The sequence below is a fragment of the Oryx dammah genome, unplaced genomic scaffold (genome assembly GCF_014754425.2).
Source record: "Oryx dammah isolate SB20612 unplaced genomic scaffold, SCBI_Odam_1.1 HiC_scaffold_5, whole genome shotgun sequence".
NCBI classification, from domain to species: Eukaryota; Metazoa; Chordata; class Mammalia; order Artiodactyla; family Bovidae; genus Oryx; species Oryx dammah.
In genome coordinates, this window is record NW_024070189.1 from 98,288,237 (window position 1) to 98,304,679 (window position 16,443).

Below are 16,443 nucleotides of genomic sequence, written 5' to 3' on the forward strand. Positions count from 1 at the left end.
CCTATATGAAATTACTAAAAGTCCTGAAGTCTTGGAAGACACATGCATGCAAATTTTTGTGACCTTGTGGCAGGTACCATTTTTTAAAGATAAGACACCCAAAGGACAAGTGAACAAAAAATGGAGAAATTGGATTTCTTCAAAAATTAAAACTTCTGGGGGATGGTCCCGAGATGGCGGAGGAATAGGATGGGGAGACCACTTTCTCCCCCACAATTCATCTAAAGATCATTTGAATGCTGAGCAACTTCCACAAAACAACTTCTGAATACTGGTGGAGGACACCAGGCACCCAGAAATGCAGCCCATTCTCTTTGAAAGGAGGTAGGGCAAAATATCAGAGAAGGCAATGGCACCCCATTCCAGTACTCTTGCCTGGAAAATCCCATGGACAGAGGAGCCTGGTAGGCTGTGGTACATGGGGTCGCGAAGAGTCAGACATAACTGAGCGACTTCCCTTTTACTTTTCACTTTCATGCATTGGAGAAGGAAATGGCAACCCACTCCAGTGTTCTTGCCTGGAGAATCCCAGAGATGGGGGAGCCTGGTGGGCTGCTGTCTATGGGGTCACACAGAGTCAGACACGACTGAAGTGACTTAGCAGCAGTAGCAACAGCAGGACAAAATACAAAAGACAAAAAGAGACAAAAGAGTTAAGGACAGAGACCCATCATGGGGAGGGAGTTGTGAAGGAGAAGTTTCCAAACAGTAGGAAACACTCTCACAGGCAGGTCTGTGGGGAGATTTGAAATCTCAGAGGGCAACATAACCGGGAGGGGAAAAAAAAAAGAAAAAAAGCAACAACAAAACCCACAGAGTAGGTGCCTAACCACAACTGCCAGCAGAGAAGTAGCCCAGAAGCTCAGATCCACCACCCTGGCTGTGTACAGGCCACCCAGCTGGAGGCAGAGAGGCAAGCATGTGACAGCCAGAGCTGGAAGGCAAGGGGTTGCTCCAATCTTGGCCCCAGAGACCAGTATCCTCCACCAAACTGTGAGCAGGCTCCCAGTTGCTAACCACATCTTCCTGGGATCCTGGATGGTTGACATCTGCCAGGAAGGTAGCAGCCTGACATCAGCTCCCCAGAGGAGACACACAGCACACATGAGACAGTGCTCTCGTGCTCCAGGAAACCAAGCCAGGACTGGGAGGTGATTAAGATGCATTGCACATCTGGGAGAGTGCGCTTGCCAAGCATCTGGTTGCCTGAGCTGCTCAGACCTGGGAAGGGCACAAAATGTATGCCCAATCGAGTCTGTGCCCTTGTGGAGTACCTGCGAACCAGAACCTGAGTGGTTTAGACCTGGGAAATGCACAAAATGCAGGGCCCACTTTGGACAGTGCCCTGCAGAGCACCCTGGAGCCTGAGCAGTGTAGACTGGGAAAGCACATGCTGCTGTGACCTGGGACAAACCCAGTGTAGTGCATACACTGTGAGCACTCCCCACACATGCCAGCAATATTTTTTTGCAGTGTTCCTCCCTCCCCACAATGCAACTGAACAAGTGAGCCTAAATAAGTGACCGCCTTCATCCCCTTGTGTCAGGGCAGAAATTAGACACCAAAGAGACCTGCAAACAGAGGAAGCCAAAATGAACAAAGAAGAGGGAACCACTGGAAGTGACAGGTACAACAGATTAAAACCCTGTAGTTAACATTGACTAAGCATTGGAGGGGGCCTGTGGAACTTGAGAACAACTACAAGCTGGAACAAGGAACTATCTGAAACTGAACTGACTCCACACTGTCCACAACAGCTCCAGAGAAATTCCTAGATATACTTTTGCTATCATCACTTTTTAATTAAAAAAAATTATGTTCTTTATTACCCCTTTAATTTTCATTTTTACAACCTATTGTTACCTTGAGAAAAAGACCCTATTTTAAAGCAAATTTCATAAATATATATTTTACAATTTTTGTGATTGATTTTGTTTTTTATTTTTAATATTGTATTTTTGAGAGTCTAACCTCTAGATATTTAATCTTTGCCTTTTGGTATTTGTTATCAATTTTGTACCTTTAAGAACCTAACCTTCAGTATCCATTTTCACTTAGGGATGTTGACTACTGGCTTGATTGCTCTCTCCCCTTTGGACTCTCCCTTTTATCTCCAGGTCACCTCTATCTCCTCCTTCCCCCTTCTCTTTTCTACTTGACTCTGTGAATCTCTCTGGATGTTCTTGGCTGTGGAGAACACTTAGGGAACTGATTACTTGCTAGATTGGTCTCTCCTCTTTTGACTCCCCCCTCTTCTCCTCCTGGTCACCTCTATTTTCCTCATCCCTCTTCTCTTCTCTATGTAACTCTGAATCTCTCTGGGTGTTCCAGACTGTGGAGAGCACATACGGAATTGATTACTGGCTAGATTACTCCTTCCCCTTTTGACTCTCCCTGTTCTCCTTCCTGGTCACCTCTATCTCCCTCCTCCTTCTTCTTTTCTCCATGTAACTCTGTGAACCTCTCTGGGTGTCCCTCACTGTGAAGAATTGTTTCACCATTAACCTAGATGTTTTTATCACCTGTGCTGTATGGATAGAGAAGTCTTGAGGTTACTGTAGGAATAAGACTGAAAGCCAGAGGCAGGAGACTTAACTCCAAAACTTGAGAATATTAGAGAACTGATTTCAGGGAACATTAATAGACAAGAGCTCATCCAAAAGCCTCCATACCTACACTGAAACCAAGCTCCACCCAAGAGGCAACAAGTTCCAGAGCAAGACATACCACTCCACAGAGAAGAGATCCAGCTCCACCCACCAGAACACAGATGCAAGCTCCCCTAATGAGGAAACCTTCACAAGCCACTAGTCCACAGGGAGCAGGCTCCACAATAAAGAGGAACCACAAACTTCCAGCATACAGATTGGACACCCCAAACAGAGCAATCTAAACAAAATGAAAAGGCAGAGAAATATTCAGCAGGTAAAGGAACATGATAAATGCCCACCAGATCAAACAAGAGAGGAGGAGATAAGGATTCTACCTGAAAATGAATTCAGAATAATGATAGTAAAGATGATCCAAAAGCTTGAAAACAAAATTGAGTTACAGATAAATAAGAGACAAGGATTGAGAAGATGGCAAGAAATGTTTAACGGATCTAGAAGAAATAAAGAAGAGTCAATAAATTATGGACAAATCAATAACTGAGATGAAAAGTACTCTGGAGGGAACCAACAGTAGAATAACTGAGGCAGAAGACAGCATAAATGAGGTGGAAGATAGAATAGTGGAAATAAATGAAGCAAAGAAGAAAAAAGAAAAAAAGAATTAAAAGAAATGAGGACAACCTAAGAGACCTCCAGCCCTGCATTCAAATCATAGCAATCCCAGAAGAAGAAGACAAAAAGAAAAGGCATGAGAAAATACTTGAGGAGATAATAGTTGAAAACTTCCCTAAAATGTGGAAGGAAATAGCCATCCAAGTTCAAGAAACCCAGAGAATCCCAAACAGAATAAACCCAAGGCAAAACACCCCAAGACACATACTAATCAAACTAATGAAGAGCAAATATTAAAAGTAGCAAGGAAAAAGCAACAAATAACACACAAGGGGATCCCCATAAGGATAACAGCTGATCTTTCAATAGAAACTCTTAAGGCCAGAGGGAATGGCAGGACATACTTAAAGTGATGAAAGAGAAAAACCTACAACCTAGATTACTATACCCAACACGGATCTCATTCAAATATGAAGGAGAAATTAAAAGCTTTACAGACAAGCAAAAGCTGAGAGAATTCAGTACCACCAAACCAGATCTTCAATAAGTGCTAAATGATCTTCTTTAGACAGGAAACACAGAAAAGGTGTATAAACTTGAACCCCAAACAACAAAGTAAAGGGTAAGAGGATCATACTTATCAATAATTACTTTAAATGTAAATGGGTTGAATGCCAAAACCAAAAGGCAAAGACTGGATACAAAAACAAGCCCCCTATATATGCTGTCTACAAGAGACCCACTTCATTTTTTTTTTTTTATGCTATGACTACATATTTATTTATTTATTTATTTTTAATTAATTAATTTATATTTAATTTTTACTTTACAATTCTGTATTGGTTTTGGCATAGATTGACATGAATCCACCACAGGTGTACATGCGTTCCCAAACATGAACCCCCCTCCCACCCCCCTCCCCACAACATCTCTCTGGGTCATCCCCGCGCGTCAGCCCCAAGCGTGTCATATCCTGCATCAGACATAGACTGGCATTTCGATTCTTACATGTTATTATACATGTTTCAATGCCATTCTCCCAAATCATCACACCCTCTCCCTCTCCCTCTGAGTCCAAAAGTCCGCTATACACATCTGTGTCTTTTTTGCTGTCCTGCATACAGGGTCATCATTGCCATCTTCCTAAATTCCATATATATGTGTTAGTATACTGTATTGGTGTTTTTCTTTCTGGCTCACTTCACTCTGTATAATCGGCTCCAGTTTCATCCATCTCATCAGAACTGATTCAAATGTATTCTTTTTAATGGCTGAGTAATACTCCATTGTGTATATGTACCACAGCTTTCTTATCCATTCATCTGCTGATGGACATCTAGGTTGTTTCCATGTCCTGGCTATTATAAACAGTGCTGCGATGAACATTGGGGTACATGCGTTTCTTTCAATTCTGGTTTCCTCTGTGTGTATGCCCAACAGTGGGATTGCTGGGTCATAAGGCATTTCTATTTGCAATTTTTTAAGGAATCTCCACACTGTTCTCCATAGTGGCTGTACTAGTTTGCATTCCCACCAACAGTGTAGGAGGGTTCCCTTCTCTCCACACCCTCTCCAGCATTTATTGCTTGCAGATTTTTGGATCGCAGACATTCTGACTGGTGTGAAGTGGTACCTCATTGTGGTTTTGATTTGCATTTCTCTAATAATGAGTGATGTTGAGTATCTTTTCATGTGTTTGTTAGCCATCCGTATGTCTTCTTTGGAGAAATGTCTATTTAGTTCTTTGGCCCATTTTTTTATTGGGTCGTTTATTTTTCTGGACTTGAGCTGTAGGAGTTGCTTGTATATTTTTGAGATTAGTTGTTTGTCAGTTGCTTCATTTGCTATTATTTTCTCCCATTCTGAAGGCTGTCTTTTCACTTTGCTTATGTTTTCCTTTGTTGTGCAGAAGCTTTTAATTTTAATTAGATCCCATTTGTTTATTTTTGCTTTTATTTCCAGAATTCTGGGAGGTGGATCATAGAGGATCCTGCTGTGGTTTATGTCAGAGAGTGTTTTGCCTATGTTCTCCTCTAAGAGTTTTATAGTTTCTGGTCTTACATTTAGATCTTTAATCCATTTTGAGTTTATCTTTGTGTGTGGTGTTAGAAAGTGATCTAGTTTCATTCTTTTACAAGTGGTGGACCAGTTTCCCAGCACCACTTGTTAAAGAGATTGTCTTTACTCCATTGTATATTCTTGCCTCCTTTGTCAAATCGAAACTGTAATCAGAAATCTTCCAGCAAACAAAAGCCCAGGTCCAGACGGCTTCATAGCTGAATTCTACCAAAAATTTTGAGAAGAGTTAACATCTATCCTACTCAAACTCTTCCAGAAAATTGCAGAGGAAGGGAAACTTCCAAACTCATTTTATGAGGCCACAATCACCCTAATACCAAAACCTGACAAAGATACTACAAAACAAGAAAACTACAGGCCAATATCACTGATGAACATAGATGCAAAAATCCTCAACAAAGTTCTAGCAATCAGAATCCAACAACACATTAAAAAGATCGTACACCATGACCAAGTGGGCTTTATCCCAGGGATGCAAGGATTCTTCAACATCCGCAAATCAATCAATGTAATTCACCACATTAACAAATTGAAAAATAAAAACCATATGATTATCTCAATAGATGCAGAGAAGGCCTTTGACAAAATTCAACATCCATTTATGATAAAAACTCTCCAGAAAGCAGGAATAGAAAGAACATACCTCAATATAATAAAAGCTATATATGACAAACCCACAGCAAACATTATCCTCAATGGTGAAAAATTGAAAGCATTTCCCCTTAAGTCAGGACAAGACAAGGGTGCCCACTTTCACCACTACTATTCAACATAGTTCTGGAAGTTTTAGCCACAGCAATCAGAGCAGAAAAAGAAATAAAAGGAATCCAAATTGGAAAAGAAGAAGTAAAACTCTCACTGTTTGCAGATGACATGATCCTCTACATAGAAAACACTAAAGACTCTACCAGAAAATTACTAGAGCTAATTAATGAATATAGTAAAGTTGCAGGATATAAAATCAACACACAGAAATCCCTTGCATTCCTATACGCTAATAATGAGAAAGGAGAAGAAGAAATTAAGGAAACAATTCCATTCACCATTGCAACAAAAAGAATAAAATACTTAGGAATATATCTACCTAAAGAAACTAAAGACCTATATACAGAAAACTATAAAACACTGATGAAAGAAATCAAAGAGGACACTAATAGATGGAGAAATATACCATGCTCATGGATCGGAAGAATCAATATAGTGAAAATGAGTATATTACCCAAAGCAATTTACAAATTCAATGCAATCCCTATCAAGATACCGGCGATATTTTTCACAGAACTAGAACAAATAATTTCAAGATTTGTATGGAAATACAAAAAACCACGAATAGCCAAAGCAATCTTGAGAAAGAAGAATGGAACTGGAGGAATCAATTTGCCTGACTTCAGGCTCTACTACAAAGCCACAGTCATCAAGACAGTATGGTATTGGCACAAAGACAGAAATATAGATCAATGGAACAAAATAGAAAGCCTAGAGATAAATCCACACACATATGGACATCTGTCAATTCTTTATCCACAAAGGCTAATATACTCTTGATTCTCAACCACTTCTCTTAGATGCTGGCTCAGCACCGAAAAAGGATTCGTATGGACATTTCTTGGCCCTGTCTGCACCATCTTCTCTGTGAGTAATGGATGACATCAGAGGATCTTTCCTCTCTGGCTGAGGGTGAATTAAAAGCACAAGCAAAAAGAGGGCTACAGACAGGGTGACCAATTATTCTAGTTAGCTCAGGAATGAGAGGACCCAGGATGCAGAAATTTCCATTTTAAAACCAGGAAGGAGCATTTCCTTAGACATGGCACTCTCAGTGTTTAAACATGTAAATCCCCATGCAAAGTGAGTTACTGGGTGTTCAGTCTGGTTTTCTATGACTGTTATGAAATACAAACCCTTCCTACCTGCTGATTTAGATGTTGAATGAGTCACCAGGAAGGATTAGCAGATGTGGATGTACTTAATATCCCTTGTGATGTTTCTGCAGATTAATTTAGTTTTCTTCCTGATAACATTCTGGATTGTGAAAAAGAAGCTCTCTTCACTCAACAGTGATGTGTCCACTCTCCGGAAGACTAGGTGAGATGGATCAGAGGTACACATCGCCACCCTACCCCACCACACCTCCCCAACCCTGCACCATAAAAAGCATGGTCCAGGAGCAAGGACATAGAGTTCCAAGCTCCTGATGTCCCTTCACAGGGTTTCAAGGGGACTTGAGAGGAGGAGTTCAGCCACCCTTCTTGGAAGCTCAAATACTGTTTTGTTGCTGATACCCAAGTCAAAAATATTCCATTCATCTCTAACCCAAGAATGGAACTATCTTAGCTACAGAGGAAATTGATTTTGTTCTGATAAACAGGGATTACCACCATGACCCTATGAGAAAATTCCTGAGAATATGTATATCCTTATAAATCACTTACATACCTGACGCAGGCCCCAGCATGCCCTTTCATGCCCATGTCTTTATTCACATTCATCCCGCTACCTTCATCTGCCCTGCTCTATCTGGTGAAGTCAGGTTGATTATCCACATATCATACCTTCTAAGAAGGCAAGGATATCCTTTGCTTTCTTTTCATTTACACAGAATGAATCATCTGACAAAGCATGATCTGGGTCAATTCATGGAGATGGAAAAGATAGGGAAATCATTGGAGGGACCAGGGCAGAGGGACCTTCAATTTAACAAGTATAATTGACCATTTGTATTTGTCTTCCCACTAGGTGGTAAGGTTTGTGAAATCAGAAATCTTGCCTTTGCTATTTTTAATGCACAGGGCCAGCACAAAGTCATGTGCACAGAACATCCACAGTAATATTAGTTGATTGAAACTGGGGATATTCATCCTATTACTGAAAACCACATTATGAAGTATCACTACCAACTTCAGTCTAAGATAATATGCCATTCCAGAAACAAAAATCATTTCTTTTAGATAATCATTCATAGTAAAGATCAGAGTGGCCACAACTGAGTCAGAGACATTCTTTGAGTTGAAAAGAGATGGACTTGATGTGTTGGTCAGGGTGCATTGTGAACCTTTTTTGTTCTCCTACTCAGGATGCTAACATTTAAAGCCACAGCTCAGCTCTTTATCTTGGGATGTACATGGTGTCTGGGAATCCTGCAGGTGGGACCAGCTCCTCACGTCATGGCCTACTTCTTCACCATCATCAACAGCCTTCAGGGTTTCTTCATCTTCCTGGTGTACTGCCTCCTTAGCCAGCAGGTACCGCTGTCTTACTCCTACTCAGGACTCTTCTCATCCTCATTTCTCTCTGTGAGCTGATGCAGAGCATGCTTTGTCTCTCCAGGTGCAAGAGCAATACAAGATATGGTTCAAAGGGATCAAGAAAACTGAGTCTGAGGAGTACACACTCTCCAGCAGGGCCATGTCAGAACCCTCTAAACACAGTGAAGTAAGATCATGCATTGCCCCAGAGCATGTCACTGATTGATTCATTGAGCAGCACATTCTTATCATACTGGACAATTGGGTATAAAGCAGGTGATACCCTATGATGACTCACACTGGTTTATGATTAAACTCTCTCAGGACATTCCTCTGTCATGAAAGAATGTCTTCCTCTTACTTCTGCTCATTGCATTTCTATTCTCATCTTGACTCTTGTACATAACTATCTTCTTATTCTCCACCTGGGTTGAGCACCCATTTTGTCCATGTAGCATGGACTTTTTCATGCACAAACACTTAAGGAAGAGAATAGTCCTGTGTTAAGCTCAATAAGCAGTAACTCTGGATCTGAAGCACAGATGCACAAGCTAACTAGAGTCACAGGACCATCATTTAACCCATGTCAACCCCAGTACCCCTCTATATGCATGTGTGTGTGCTAAATTGCTTCAGTCACGTTTGACTCTTTTTGACCCTATGGACCATAGCCTACAAGGCTTCTCTGTCTATGGGATTCTCCAGGCAAGAATATTGGAGTGGGTTACTATGCCCTTCTCCAGGGGATCTTCCCAACCTAGTTGTTGAATGCTTGTCTCCCGAATCTTTCTGCATTGGCAAATGGGTTCTTTACCACTAGCGCCACCTGGGAAGCCACTCCTATATATAGAAAACAGTAAATACATGGTTTATGTAGTCATAAAAGTAAAGTATAAGGATTACATTAGATAGGAGAATTTCTTTAAAAGTATGTAATCATTCCTGGGATTTGCAACATGCACAAATAATGCAAAATATCAGATAATCACAGAAGTCATAGAGAGATCCTGGCAGTGTGAATCTTACCAAGAATTTGTATTTTTGAGTTTACAAAAACAGTTTTCATGTTTTCTGTTCATATATTCTTCACATCACCACTTGAAGATAAGGTATTACTATGTTTCTATTCGACAGGTGAAAACAGTGAGACCCATGGGGTCTATATGAATTGTGCAAGGACTTCAGCCCACTGTTTCTCTCAATGTTTTCACTCTCTCATAGTGTCAACTGAGGCACAGAAGTTTTAATTTTTTTAACTAATTTATTTATTTTAATTGGAGGCTAATTACAATATTGTAGTGGTTTTTGCTGTACATTGACATGAATCAGCCACAGGTGTTCATGTATCCACCCCCCCCCCCAACCCGCTTCCACATCCCATCCCATCCCATCCCTCTGGGTTGTCCCAGTGCAGCAGCTTTGACTCCCCTGTTTCATGCATCAAACTTGGACAGGTGATCTATTTCACATATGGTGATATACATGTTTCAATGTTATTCTCTCAAATCATCCCATCCTCGCCTTCTCCCACAGAGTCCAAAAGTCTGTTCTTTACATCTGTGTCTCTTTCACTGTCTCACATATAAGGTCATCGTTACCATCTTTCTAAATTCCATATATATGCATTAATATACTGCATTGGTGTTCTTCTTTCTGACTTACTTCACTCGGTATAATGGGCTCCAGTTTCATCCACCTCATTAGAACTGACTCAAATGCATTCTTTTCAATAGCTAAGTAATATTCTACTGTGTATATGTACCACAGCTTTCTTATCCATTCATCTGCTGATGGACATCTAGGTTGCTTCCATGTCCTAGCTATTGTAAACAGTGCTGTGATGAACACTGGGGTGCACGTGTCACTTTCAATTCTGGTTTCCTCAGTGTGTGTGCCCAGCGGTGGTATTACTGTGTTGTATGGCTGTTCTATTTCCAGTTTTTTTAAGGAATTTCCACACTGTTCTCCATAGTGGCTGTACTAGTTTGTATTCCCACCAACCATGTAATAGGGTTCCCTTTTCTCCACAGCCTCTCCAGCATTTACTGTTTGTACACTTTTTGATAGCAGCCATTCTGACTGGCATGAGATTGTACCTCATTGTGGTTTTGATTTGAATTTCTCTGATAATGAGTGATGTTGAGCATCTTTTCATGTGTTTGTTAGCCATCTGTCTGTCTTCCTTGGATAAATGTACATTTAGTTCTTTAGCCCATTTTTTGATTGGGTTGTTTATTTTTTGGAATTGAGCTGCAGGAGCTGCTTGCATATTTCTGAGATAAATTATTTGTCAGTTGCTTCATTTACTATTATTTTCTCCCATTCTGAAGGCTATCTTTTCACCCTACTTATAGTTTCCTTCGTTTTGCAAAAGCTTTTAAGTTTAATTAGGTCCCATTTATTTTTGCTTTTATTTCCAGTATTCTGGGAAATGGGTCATAGAGGATCTTGCTGTGATTTATGTCAGAGAGTGTTTTGCCTATGTTTTCCTCTAGGAGTTTTAAACTTTCTGATCTTACATTTAGGTGTTTAATCCATTTTGAGTTTATTTTTGTGTATGGTGTTAGAAAATGTTCTAGTTCCATTCTTTTACAGGTGGATTACCAGTTTTCCCAGCATCACTTGTTAAAGAGATTGTATTTGCTCCATTGTATATTTTTGACTCATTTGTCAAAGATGAGGTGTCCATAGGTGCATGGACTTATCTCTAAGCTTTCTATTTGTTCCATTAATCTATATTTCAGTTTTTGTGCCAGTACCATACTGTCTTGATGACTGTAGCTTTGTAATATAGTCTGAATCAGGCAGGTTGATTCCTCCAGTTCCATTCTTCTTTCTCAAGATTGCTCTGGCCATTCAAGGACTTTGTATTTCCATACAAATTGTGAAATTATTTGTTCTAGTTCTGTGAAAAATATTGTTGATAGCTTGAATCTATAGCATTGAATCTATAGATTGCTTTGGGTAGTACACTATATTCACTATATTGATTCTTCTGATACATGAACACTGTATATTTCTCCGTCTATTAATCTCATCTTTGATTTCGTTATCAGTGTTTTATAGTTTTCTATATATAGGTCTTTTGTTTCTTTAGGTAGATTTATTCCTAAGTATTTTATTCTTTTCATCAAAATGGTGAATGGAATTGTTTCCTTAATTTCTCCTTCTGTTTTCTCACTGTTAGTGTATAGGAATGCAAGGGATTTCTGTATATTACTTCTATGTCCTGCAAATTTTCTATATTCATTGATTAGCTCTAGTAATTTTCTGGTGGAGTCTTTAGGGTTTTCTATGTAAAAGATCATGTCATCTGCAAACAGTGAGAGTTTTACTCCTTCTTTTCCAATCTAGATTCCTTTTATTTGCTTTTCTGCTCTGATTACTGTGGCTAAAACTTCCAAAACTATGTTGAATAGTAGTGATGAGAGTGGTTACCCTTGTCTTGTTTCTGACTTGAGGGGAAATCCTTTTGATTCTTTGCTTTTGAGGATATTGTTTGCTGTGCGTTTATCATATATGGCTTTTATTATGTTGAGGTATCTTCTTTCTGTGCCTGCTTTGTGGAGGGTTTTATCATAAATGGATGTTGAATTTTGTTAAAGGCTTTCTCTGCATCTGTTGAGATAATTATATGGTTTTTATCCTTCAATTTGTTCATATGGTGTATCACATTGATTTGTGAATATTGAAGAATCCTTGCATTCCTGGGATAAAGCCCACTTTGTCATGATGTGTGATCTTTTTAATATGTTGCTGGATTCTGTTTGCTAGAATTCTGTTGAGGATTTTTGCATCTATGTTCATCAGTGATATTGGCCTGTAGTTTTCTTTTCTATGGCATCTTTTTCTGGTTTTGGTATTAAGGTGATGGTGGGGCAATAGAATGAGTTTTGGAGTTTACCTTCCTTTGAAATTTTCTAGAAGAGTTTGAGGATAGGTGCTAGCTCTTCTCTAAATTTTTGGTAGTATTCAGCTGTGAAGCCATCTGGTCCTGGGCTTTTATTTGTTGGAAGATTTTTTATTAGAGTTTCAATTGCATGCTTGTGATAGGTCTGTTAAGATTTTCTATTTCTTCCTGGTTCATATTTGGACGGTTACACTTTTCTAAGAATTCATCGATTTCTTCCAAGTTCCATTTTATTGGCATACAGCTGCTGATAGTAGTCTCTTATGAGTCTTTGTATTTCTGTGTTGTCTGTTGTTTCTCCATTTTCATTTCTAATTTTGTTGATTTGATTCTTCTCCCTTTTCTTCTTGATGCATCTGGCTAATGGTTTGTTATTTATCTTCTCAAAGAACCAGCTTTTAGTTTTGTTGATTTTTGCTATAGTTACTTTTATTTCTTTTTCATTGATTTCTGCCCTAATTTTTATGATTTCTTGCCTTCTACTAACCCTGGGGTTCTTCATTTCTTCTTTTACTAGTTGCTTTAGGTGTAAAGTTAGGGTATTTATTTGATTTTGCTCCTGTTTCTTGAAGTAAGCTTGTAATGCTATGAACCTTCCCCTTAGTACTGCTTTTACTGAATCCCATAGGTTTCAGGTTGTCGTGTTTTCATTTTCATTTCTTTCTGTGAATATTTTGATTTCCATTTTTATTTCTTCCATGATTTGCTGATGGCACCCCACTCCAGTACTCTTACCTGGAAAATCCCATGGATGGAGGAGCCTGGTGGGCTACAGTCCATGCGGTCGCTAAGAGTTGGAGATGACTGAGTGACTTCACTTTGACTTTTCACTTTCATGCATTGGAGAAGGAAGTGGCAACCCACTCCAGTATTCTTGCCTGGAGAATCCCAGGGACGGCGGAGCCTGGTGGGCTGCCATCTATGGGGTCACACAGAGTCGGACATGACTGAAGCGACTTAGTAGTAGTAGTAGTAGTAGTATGATTTGCTGGTTATTTAGAAGTGTGTTGTTTAGCCTCCATATCTTTGTATTTTTAATACTTTTTCCCCTGTTCAGTTCAGTTCAGTCACTTAGTGTTTTTAATAGTTTTTTCCCCTGTTCAGTTCAGTTCAGTTACTCAGTCGTGTCCGACTCTTTGCGACCCCATGACATGCAGCACACCAAGTCTCCCTGTCCATCACCAATTCCCAGAGTTCACTCAAACTCACGTCCATCAAGTCGATGATGTCATCCATACATCTTATCCTCTGTCATCCCCTTCTCCTCGTGCCCCCAATTCCTCCAATCATCAAAGTCTTTTCCAATGAGTCAACTCTTCACGTGAGGTGGCCAAAGTACTGGAGTTTCAGCTTTAGCATCAGTCCTTCCAAAGAAATCCCAGGGCTGATCTCCTTCAGAATGGACTGGTTGGATCTCCTTGCAGTCCAAGGGACTCTCAAGAGTCTTCTTCAACACTACAGTTGAAAATCATCAATTCTTTGGTGCTCAGCCTTCTTCACAGTCCAACTCTCACATCCATACATGACCACAGGAAAAACCATAGCCTTGACTAGATGGACCTTTGTCGGCAAAGTAATGTCTGTGTTATTGAATATGCTATCTAGGTTGGTCATAACTTTCCTTCCAAGGAGTAAGCGTCTTTTAATTTCATGGCTGCAGTCACCAGCTGCAGTGATTTTGGAGCCCAAAAAAATAAAGTCTGACACTGTTTCCACTGTTTCTCCATCTATTTCCCATGAAGTGATGGGACCCGATGCCATGATCTTCGTTTTCTGAATGTTGAGCTTTAAGCCAACATTTTCACTCTCCTCTTTCACTTTCATCAAGAGGTTTTTTAGTTCCTCTTCACTTTCTGCCATAAGGGTGGTGTCATCTGCATATCTGAGGTTATTGATATTTCTCTCATCAATCTTGATTCCAGCATGTACTTCTTCCAGCCCAGCATTTCTCATGATGTACTCTGCATATAAATTAAATAAGCCAAGTGACAATATACAGCCTTGATGTACTCCTTTTCCTATTTGGAACCAGTCTGTTGTTCCCTCTCCAGTTCTAACTGTTGCTCCCTGGCCTGCATACAGATTTCTCAAGAGGCAGGTTAGGTGGTCTGGTATTCCCATCTCTTTCAGAATTTTCCACAGTTTCTTGTGATCCACACAGTCAAAGGCCTTGGCATAGTCAATAAAGCAGAAATAGATGCTTTTCTGGAACTCTCTTCATTTTTCCATGATCCAGCAGATGTTGGCAATTTGATCTCTGGTTCCTCTGCCTTTTCTAAATTCAGCTTGAACGTCAGGAAGTTCATGGTTCATGTACTGCTGAAGCCTAGCTTGGAGAAATTTGAGCATTACTTTACTAGCGTGTGAGATGAGTGCCATTGTGTGGTCGTTTGAGCATTCTTTGGCATTACCTTTCTTTGAGTTAATATCTAATCTTACTGCATTATGATCAGAGAAGAGGCTTGAAATGATTTCAATTTTTTTGAACTTACTAAGGTTAGACCTATGCCCAGAATGTGGTAAATCTTGGAGAATATTCTGTGTGCACTTGAGAAAAAGGTGAAATTCATTGTTTTGGGGTGAAATGTCCTGTAGATATCAGTTAGGTCTAACTGGTCCATTGTATCATTTAAAGTTTGTTTCCTTGCTAATTTTCTGCTTGGTTTATCTATCCATAGGTGTGAGTGGGGTAATAAAGTCTCCTACTCTTATTGTGTTACTGTTAATTTCCCCTTTCATACTTGTTAGCATTTGCTTTACGTATTGAAGTGCTCTTAAGTTGGGTGCATATATATTTATAATTGTTATATCTTCTTCTTGATTTGATCCTTTGATCATTATGTAGAGTCCTTCATTGTCTCTTTTCATGGCCTTTATTTCAAAGTCTATTTTATCTGATGTGAGTATTGCTACTCCTGCTTTCTTTTGGTCTCTATTTGCGTGAAATATCTTTTTCCAGCCTTTCACTTTCAATCTGTATGTGTCCCTTGGTTTGAAATTAACAAAGAAACGCAAACTTTAAATGATACATTAGACCAGTTAGACCTAATTGATATCTATAGGACATTTCACCCCAAAACAATGAATTTCACCTTTTTCTCAAGTGCTCATGGAACCTTCTCGAGGATAGATCACATCCTGGGCCATAAATATAACCTTGATAAATTCAAAAACATCAAAATCATTCCAAGCATCTTTTCTGACCATAATGCACTAAGATTAGATCTCAATTACAGGAGGAAAACTATTAAAAATTCCAACATATGGAGGCTGAACAACACGCTTCTGAATAACCAACAAATCACAGAAGAAATCAAAAAAGAAATCAAAATATGCATAGAAACTAATGAAAATGAAAACACAACAACCCAAAACCTGTGGGACACTATAAAAGCAGTGCTAAGAGGAAAGTTCATAGCAATACAGGCATACCTCAAGAAACAAGAAAAAAGTCAAATAAATAACCTAACTCTACACCTAAAGCAACTAGAAAAGGAAGAATTAGAGAACCCCAGAGTTAGCAGAAGGAAAGAAATCGTAAAAATTAGGGCAGAAATAAATGCAAAAGAAACAAAAGAGACCATAGCAAAAATCAACAAAGCCAAAAGCTGGTTCTTTGAAAGGATAAATAAAATTGACAGACCATTAGCCAGACTCATCAAGAAGCAAAGAGAGAACAATCAAATCGATAAAATTAGAAATGAAAATGGAGAGATCACAACAGACAACACAGAAATACAAAGGATCATAAGAGACTACTATCAGCAATTATATGCCAATAAAATGGACAACCTGGAAGAAATGGACAAATTCTTAGAAAAATACAATTTTCCAAAACTAAACCAGGAAGAAATAGACAATCTTAACAGACCCATCACAAGCACGGAAATTGAAACTATAATCAGAAATCTTCCAGCAAACAAAAGCCCAGGTCCAGACGGCTTCACAGCTGAATTCTACCAAAAATTTCGAGAAGAGTTAACAC

General features: G+C 39.3%; 1 protein-coding gene and 1 pseudogene across 1 annotated transcript in view; one reads left to right on the top strand and one right to left on the bottom strand.

The window, feature by feature from the left end:
- The window catches only part of LOC120863282, a 60,356-nt pseudogene extending 51,582 nt beyond the window's left edge, over nt 1–8,774 (top strand).
- Nucleotides 1–16,443, bottom strand: part of ADGRE2 (adhesion G protein-coupled receptor E2) — a 188,085-nt gene that overhangs the window by 139,485 nt on the left and 32,157 nt on the right. The gene's annotated exons all lie outside the window — the stretch shown is intronic.